At 41.1% G+C, this 9,200-nt stretch overlaps 2 pseudogenes; one reads left to right on the forward strand and one right to left on the reverse strand.

The window, feature by feature from the left end:
- The first annotated feature begins 1,717 nt into the window (after positions 1–1,717).
- On the forward strand, positions 1,718–2,139 carry LOC135895331 (histone H2B 8-like; annotated as a pseudogene).
- A 26-nt stretch (positions 2,140–2,165) lies between these two features.
- On the reverse strand, positions 2,166–6,391 carry LOC135895341 (tigger transposable element-derived protein 1-like; annotated as a pseudogene).
- Positions 6,392–9,200: the final 2,809 nt, after the last annotated feature.

Raw genomic sequence — 9,200 nt, forward strand, 5'->3', positions numbered from 1 at the left:
CAAAATGATTTGCCTTGATACTTTTTTCAAATGATTTTCAGAAGGTATCCTGATGCTATTTCCCTAAACTTATAGAAGCCACAAGCATCTATATAGTGTTAGTAACTGCTATTAGTGTTAGTTATAGTATTTGCAGAGGTATAGATTGGGAGGTTTTCAAATTCATGCTGACATAAGTGACACTTGTCTCTAGTTACATTGTGTTAAGCTAACAATGCCACAAGCATCAGTGATGACTTTCTTGAAGTACATGTGGAGGATGTTGGGCAAGACCTTTGGAGTACAGCAACATTTCTGAAGCTGGTTATACATGGTGATTCTGGTCTTAGGACCCATTCCAGTTCCCGTTGAAGTAAATAGCAAAACTGCTGCAGACTTCAATGGGAATTGAATTGGGCTCTTAATACATTTAAGGACTTTTCTTTTACTTGTAGAACTTTTATCATGAAAATATTCATCTACCAATTCATTGTAGAGGCAGAATGGTTTTACCATGAGAAACATGCTTCAGTGTGATGACGATACCTATCCAGTTTTGAAGCACTAAGTAATGCAATAGATACAGCAATTGCTTATGCTGGTCCAATAATGTTGCTATTTAATTAGACTTTTTTACACCATGTAAAAGGTGTATTAGCCACCCTGCTCCTTAGTCCCTTCTTTAGTTTCTCAGAGTCACTCCATGGTCTCGGTCCTTTTGCCACACCCCTTTCACTGGAATCCTGCAATTCTCCCACGCTTAGGTTGACGGCAGAGTACAGTGGCTAGGCTCACAGGCCCTTGGAACTTGTCAGGACCCTCTGATATAGGCACCTGCTCATCTCTCTTCAAAGATGAATGACCAGTGTGAATTTCCCAGACTAATCAGTTCTTTCCTAAAAACAAGATATTTATTTAGTAGAGAAAAGCATAGAGTAGAAAGATGATTTAAAAGCAAAACAAACATGAATGCATCTATTTCCCCATATGGCCCTCAGTGACTGATACCTGTAGAGAAAGGAAACACTGCGTCTTAACTAAGGAAGATGTAATTAATTAGTCCTTCTATATTATTCTGTGATCGAGTGCAATTAAGTATCAACTGAGTGTTCATTATTTATTTATTTAGTAATCTGAATGTAATAAATTGCCTATCTGATTACTAGGTGGTAAATAATGATTGAGAAAACATAGTATGGATAAATATCCTGAAGACAAATAAAATACAAAGATTCCCAACCAGGCCCCATTACAACATAGCAAAGTATAACATAGTCATCCTATGATCATCAGCACATAATAAACCCACAACTCAATATGCCTACATAAAAAATAAAATATCACAGCTAAAAACTGGGACCTCAGTGAGGGACATTAGCCAAAATTCAGAGCAGACACAGTGCTTCCCCTCCCCCCCCCCCCCCCCGCACTCCAGACATTGCCCTCCCATCAAGGTATCAGGCAGCTCTGTCCAGATCAGAACAATCTTATCCATGTAGTAACATGAAAATTACTCAAAGCAAGAAAAATTTGACTCTGACCCCACATGGAAACTGTCCAGATAAAATAGGCTGTCAATTGCCCAGAATAGCTCCACTTCTCAGCACTTTGCAGACGCTATGATAGAAATGAAGAAACCCTTCTTTGCCTCTTGCATAGTAACAACGAAGGGCTTCAAGAGCTTTCTATGTCACAGTTAGTCCAAGTTGGAATGAAAATTTTGCCACCAGCACTCCAGCTTGTTCTTTCTGTATTTTATTGAGTGAACTGTCTTCAGAAATCAGAATGCCTGATCCATCTAACTCTGCTGCTGCTGCTCCCAAGACGGGCTCTAAGAAAGCAGTGACTAAGACTCGGAAAAAGGGAGATAAGAAGTGGTTCAAGACAAGGAAGAAGAGTTACTCTATCTACATGTACAAAGTGCTGAAGCAGGTTCACGCTGACACCAGCATTTCTTCCAAGGCAATGGGCATTATGAACTCTTTCGTCAATGAGGGCATTGCTGAGGAGGCATCCTGCCTAGTGCATTAAAACAAGTGCTTGACCATCACTTCCCAGGAGATCCAGACCGCTGTGCTCCTGCTGCTGCCCGGGGAACTGGCTAAGCATGCTGTGTTCAAGAGCACCAAGGCTTTTATTAAGTACACCAGCAGCATGTAATAGGTACCACAGTCTTCCCTCTTGAATCATCTGGTGTACACCATCTCTGTAATTTGGTGGACCTGTGAAGATGGACTAAAGGAAAATAAATTTAGGAACAGTTGTACTAATAATCAGAAGCCAATGAATATTATAAAGTCCTACCAGGCCATCAATAGAGTGGTCAACTGTATAATATTCTGAAACAGGTTTTAATGCCTTTATGTAGCTTTGATGCCAAAATGATCACAGACCTCATTCAAATGCACAGGTGTGCTAAAGCATTCTCCTTCTCATTCAACTGAGACCATTCTGTAGTGCAAAACAGCACAACACTAATGAGGGAGCATGAAATTTGGCTACCAGTCAGCCTACTGATCAATGATATTACCCTGGGGGGGGCCTAATGGAAATGTACTGGTTCCATCAGTCTTGCAGAACAGAACATTAACAATGATCCGTTTCCCTCACAGGAAAGATACTTCCCAACTTCAAACAGGAAGGGGTGATGGTGAGTTTATGACAACTGTGAAATCTCCATACCCAGTTCAAACAACTGATACAGAGGATGTATAAATTGAGCAAGAAACCACTTAGTAGTAGGTAGTGTTATGGCTATCATGATAATTATGAGATTCTGAAGTAATCCAGAAGAGTTGTCATTTACATGGGAGTTGAAGTCAACTAGAATAATCTTACAGGCATATTTGTCATCTAGGGAAATCTGCATTTATTCACTATTAATTTTTCTTAATGAATATTGGGGCAGGAAAGGTTTGAGTTTTCTAATTATAGGACAAGCTTAATTTGGATGCAGATTTTTTACACTTTCCCATCTTATTAACCTCAACCCTGATCACCTTCCCGGATGTGGTAGGATAATTTACACTCATTCATTTGTTTAATTTGGGCCACAGACACAACAGCTGCTAACTATGATAGTACATACCTTGTGCTGAATTGGCTAGGGATGTTGTTAAACACTGCCTGTATTTAAACTCTTATTCCTGTATATTCCCTTCCATCACAAAAATGTGCATGAGCTGAATGCCTACCAGTTTGGGATCTGCTGCTACTGGATCTGCATATATATGGATCCACAGTTTCTCTCATGACCCATCTTCTCCTTTTGACTACTCTATGCAGGCCTGCAATGGAGACTCTTAGAAAAGCAGTAGGAGATGCACAGAGCTTATCCAGGACTTGGATGGGATAGAAGGTCCTGGGTTGGCCATCCAAAAGACGGGTGAATTTCACTCTGCAAGCACAAAGATTGGAATTGTACTGAAGGATAGCATTTGTGCTATTAAAAATTGCTTTCCTTTTAGAGTAGCTATATACTGAACACAATACATTACTCTAATTTAATGAAGGAAGAAATATAACAGTACAGAACATTTGCAACTAATATTGAACATTCACAGTAGAATAAACACAGGAACTAAACACCTTGTTCAAAGACTTTGAAAAATGAATGGCAAGGCAATTAATAAAGGCTAATTTGTTGTTAAGTTAGAAGAAGAACACTTTCAGATGCCGTGTTTGTGCAGGCAACTGTTCCTGTTGAGAGATTGATTGGGATGTTTCCATCGAGTGTGTAATGAGAAAACATTGACATTTGCAGTTCAGTTGTTTGGGAAGTGAAAGCAGTAGAGCTACAAGAAACTGGATTTTTGAAACTGTTTTCTTTGGTTGGTTTATCAGCTCCATTATTGAGACCCATGCTTGAGATTTTCACAGGGTCTGTGTTGATGCCACGTATGATAAGAAGTTTCATTTTAGGGATTGATGTCTGGTTTTACTTCAAGTAGCCAGCATCAATGGTAACTTAAAACTGATCTGGCTCTGCTTTGTATATGAGTGTAGATGAGGTCTGCTTATTTTCTTAATAGACCTGTGTTGCTCCAAAGATTTACTGTTCCTTGATACTATGTGTGTGTTTATGTGAGTGTGTTTAAGTGTACATTATATTATGCACATTATAAAATACTCACTCTCTCACACACACATAAACACAGGCATTATATATAAAATATACACTCAAACATGTCAAGGAAAAGTATATCTTTGGAGCAATACTTGTTTACAGGTCTGTCTCATCTTATGATGGGGTTACGTTCCGCGGTCAGCGCGTAAAGCGAAAATCGCGGATAGTCAAAATGACCCTTGAAAATCCCTTAAATCACCCATAAAGTACAATTTTGTGTATACAACCCTGTACAGTACTATGTATTGTATACAGCAATGTGCAGTACAGTATATAATAAAGACTACATATGCAAAATATAATTTTACAGTATTTGTAATAACATAACAGAGACACAGAAGAATGAAAGAATAAAAATTGAAAACAGTACAATACAGTGCAGTACTGTAAACCTGAACAGTCACCAGTCATCCTGGATATTCTTGCTAGTCTTGTACTGTACACACTCCAATGATTAGTATTCCTCTTCCCCTGACAACACTATTATTGAGTCGTCAGGGCTTGATGTCGATCCAGGAGACGATGGGCCAGGCTTGGGTGACGGAGAGTGAGTTGTAGACGAAGTGGTTGGCTCTGGTTCAGCTCGAGAAGTTGATTGTGTAGGCTCTGCTGCTGCTGGTTGTTTTTTCTTTAAAAACATGGTAATTGGCAACTGTCGCTGTTGTCTCTTGAGCTCCTCAAACATTTCTTGGTATGGTCTCAAATCATCTGTAATACTATGTGTGATTTTGAGACTTCGTTCCATTGAAGGATCATATTCAGAAATTAAATCATTCAAGTGTTTCGCTGCTTGGAACACTTCAGAAAATTTATGAAGATTCCAAGTTGCTGGCTCTTCCTGTTCGTCATCATCTTCGTCTTCTGTAGACGATTTTATCAGTTCCTCTAACTCTTCGTTAGTCGATGTTTCTCTATGGCCCTCAATTAATTCCTCAATTTCTTCCTCGAGGATGTCAACGAAGCCATCACCACCCACTTGCCTGGCCACCTGAACAATGAGTTGCACTTCTTTGTCAATGGTCGGGAAACCCTTAAAATCATTCACACAGTCTTCCCATAGGTTTTGCCAACATGCATTGACTGTTTCAGGCTTGATTGCATCCATTGCCTGTTTAATATAAGTGATGCAATCAGCAATGTTGAAGGACTTCCAACACTCCATCACATTAACATTGGGATCAGCATCCATAGCGGTAAGGATCCGTGAGAATGTAAGCCTCGTGTACATGGCCTTGAAACAGCTAATGATGCCTTGGTCGAGAGGTTGGAGGATGGAGGTGGTATTGGGGGGAGAAAGATGACTGCAACATCGTTATGCGCAAACCAGAGTGCCGCAGGGTGGCCAGGAGCATTGTCTATGATCAGCAACACTTTAAAGTCAAGTCCTTTCTCTTCGAGGTACTGCTTGACCTCCAGAATGAAACACTCGTGGAACCAATCCAGAAATAATGCTGCCATCACCCAAGCCTTTTTATTTGATTGCCAGAACATAGGCAGGAGATTTTTGTTCTTGCCTTTTAGGGCACGGGGATTTGAAGCCCTGTAGAGCAAGCCCGGCTTTATTAAATGCCCAGCCGCATTGCCACAAAACAACACAGTCACAAGGTCTTTAGCTGCTTTGAAGCCAGGGGCTTGTCTTTCTGATTTCGAAATGTAAGTGCGGGTGGGCATTTTTTTCCAGAAGAGCCCAGTCTCGTCAGCATTAAAAACTTGTTCTGGAAGATAGCCCCTTTCCTTTAAGATTTTCTTTAATTGTTCGGGGTAGGCTTTTGCTGCCTCCTCATTGGCAGATGCAGCTTCACCAGTAGTCTGCATGTTTTTGAGGTTGAAGCGGTTCCTAAAACTGTTAAGCCAACCTTGGCTGGCTTTGAATTCCTTCTTATCAGAAGGCTGTCCCTCTTTGGCGGGAGGTTTGAACAGCGCATAGATACTAAAAGCCTTTTCTCTCAACATGTTGCCATTGATAGGCACAAGTTTACGGTTCATGTCTTCCAGCCATAAGTTTAATCCTTTTTCAGTCTTCACTAAAGTCTTATCACGCACTTGGCTCGTCACCTTAGCAGTTACTGGAGCACTTGATGCCACGGCTTGACGAATTTCTGTCTCTAGAATCTTGATGGCACGGATGCTAGATTCGTTGCGGCCGTATTTACGTGCCACGTTGGTGATGGACATACCGTCTCTCAATAAGTCCAACACAGCCAGTTTTTCCTCCAGCGTTGGAACACATTGCTGTTTCTTTGGTTGAGCACAAGATGAAGTAGGTGCCTTGCGTTTAGGGGCCATGTTATACAGTACAAAAAATACGTACTACCTCTTTAAACAGTACAGGCACAGTAGAATCTCACTCAGCGTGGCGAGATGCACAAAGTATGAGAGGCACAGGGGGACTGAGTACTGTAGTGGGAAGAGCATATTCGCTTCTCCCATCTCACACTCACTCCGGGGCAGACACACTATTTAAATTGGGGGTTTGAGTTTTTTTTTTTTTGCCAACCCTCCAGGGTTATTATAGGGGAGAACCTTATCACAGACCTAAAGACATGCTGTTGCTGTCAAGTCCCCTTCCCCCCCCCCCCCCAAATATTTTATTGGGAACAGCAGATTCGCGTCTCACGCTGGTGGAATCGCCCGTTTTTGTTGTTTTTTCCCCCCGACTGCACAAAGCTGAAATCGTGCATGTTAAATGCGCGTAAGATGCGACAGACCTGTATTAAGAAAAGAAGCAGATCTCATCCACATTCTTACACAAAGCAGAATCAGATCAATTTAAGTAATCATTGATGCTGGCTGCTTGAAATAAAACCAGACATCAATAATTGAAATAAAGCTTCTTTATTTATAAAATGGGAATTTTAGTTAAAATGTAAGAGAAATATTTCTTGATTTTAAGCAGAGAGATGTTGCCTTTTTTGACCAGTCTTTCCATCTGTTCTTCCAGTTCAATCCTATACCATTGTGATAGAGAAAGTGATAATGCATATAATAGACCAGATGTTGTGCTCCACCACAGCTGCTTCATACTTCTTCAATTAAATAAAAGGGCTGTAAACTCCATAGAAACAGCCCCATGGAATATCTCCAACATGCAATGATTGACATTGTGCTCTATGTGTCCCAAGTCACAGCCCCCAGTGAGGGGAGTATGATAGAGTCGAAGAAAAAGGAGGTGTGTATTGCTCTCCTATTCTTGTATGTAGATCAGGTCCTATAGGGCAGTTTTATCAGAACAGAAATTAGAGCAGTCCTGAAGCTTCTTTAACACACATCAACAGCCCACGTAGCACCATGCATCGAGGTAGTTTTCAAGTAGAGTGGGAAGCCACATTTGCTTCCCACTCTCAGTTCCTGTGCTGAGTGTAGCTCAGATGGTATGCTTCTCAGTGAGAGGATCAGCTATGTCTTTTTTACTAATTCTTGGTAGAAGTCACCTCAGTGCAAAGATTCTATGCAAGGCCTTCAAAATGACTTAAACCAAGGCTGGATTAAGGCAAATGCACTTTAGGCCCCTGCATGGATCCCCAGGTCCTGGAGTCATTGGATGACTTCAGAATCTCAGCTTTTATTTTTTTTTTAAATGTTTCCCCAATCTATGTTTCCCCTAATCATGGTTATGAAGAAAAACTTGAAGATGTGCCCCGGGTGTCGCTGATGCACAAATGTCTGCCTAGGTGAACAGAGAACTTAGAATAATAGCTCTGAGAGGGCTGAACTGCCCTATACTTCTTTTTGGGTTGATGGGCCCCCTCTTTAAACAGTACAGGCACAGTAGAATCTCACTCAGCGTGGCGAGATGCACAAAGTATGAGAGGCACAGGGGGACTGAGTACTGTAGTGGGAAGAGCATATTCGCTTCTCCCATCTCACACTCACTCTGGGGCAGACACACTATTTAAATTGGGGGTTTGAGTTTTTTTTTTTTTTGCCAACCCTCCAGGGTTATTATAGGGGAGAACCTTATCACAGACCTAAAGACATGCTGTTGCTGTCAAGTCCCCTTCCCCCCCCCAAATATTTTATTGGGAACAGCAGATTCGCGTCTCACGCTGGTGGAATCGCCCGTTTTTGTTGTTTTTTTCCCCCGACTGCACAAAGCTGAAATCGTGCATGTTAAATGCGCGTAAGATGCGACAGACCTGTATTAAGAAAAGAAGCAGATCTCATCCACATTCTTACACAAAGCAGAATCAGATCAATTTAAGTAATCATTGATGCTGGCTGCTTGAAATAAAACCAGACATCAATAATTGAAATAAAGCTTCTTTATTTATAAAATGGGAATTTTAGTTAAAATGTAAGAGAAATATTTCTTGATTTTAAGCAGAGAGATGTTGCCTTTTTTGACCAGTCTTTCCATCTGTTCTTCCAGTTCAATCCTATACCATTGTGATAGAGAAAGTGATAATGCATATAATAGACCAGATGTTGTGCTCCACCACAGCTGCTTCATACTTCTTCAATTAAATAAAAGGGCTGTAAACTCTATAGAAACAGCCCCATGGAATATCTCCAACATGCAATGATTGACATTGTGCTCTATGTGTCCCAAGTCACAGCCCCCAGTGAGGGGAGTATGATAGAGTCGAAGAAAAAGGAGGTGTGTATTGCTCTCCTATTCTTGTATGTAGATCAGGTCCTATAGGGCAGTTTTATCAGAACAGAAATTAGAGCAGTCCTGAAGCTTCTTTAACACACATCAACAGCCCACGTAGCACCATGCATCGAGGTAGTTTTCAAGTAGAGTGGGAAGCCACATTTGCTTCCCACTCTCAGTTCCTGTGCTGAGTGTAGCTCAGATGGTATGCTTCTCAGTGAGAGGATCAGCTATGTATTTTTTACTAATTCTTGGTAGAAGTCACCTCAGTGCAAAGATTCTATGCAAGGCCTTCAAAATGACTTAAACCAAGGCTGGATTAAGGCAAATGCACTTTAGGCCCCTGCATGGATCCCCAGGTCCTGGAGTCATTGGATGACTTCAGAATCTCAGCTTTTATTTTTTTTTAAATGTTTCCCCAATCTATGTTTCCCCTAATCATGGTTATGAAGAAAAACTTGAAGATGTGCCCCGGGTGTCGCTGATGCACAAATGTCTGCC

Source organism: Emys orbicularis, chromosome 1, assembly GCF_028017835.1.
Source record: "Emys orbicularis isolate rEmyOrb1 chromosome 1, rEmyOrb1.hap1, whole genome shotgun sequence".
NCBI lineage: Eukaryota > Metazoa > Chordata > Testudines > Emydidae > Emys > Emys orbicularis.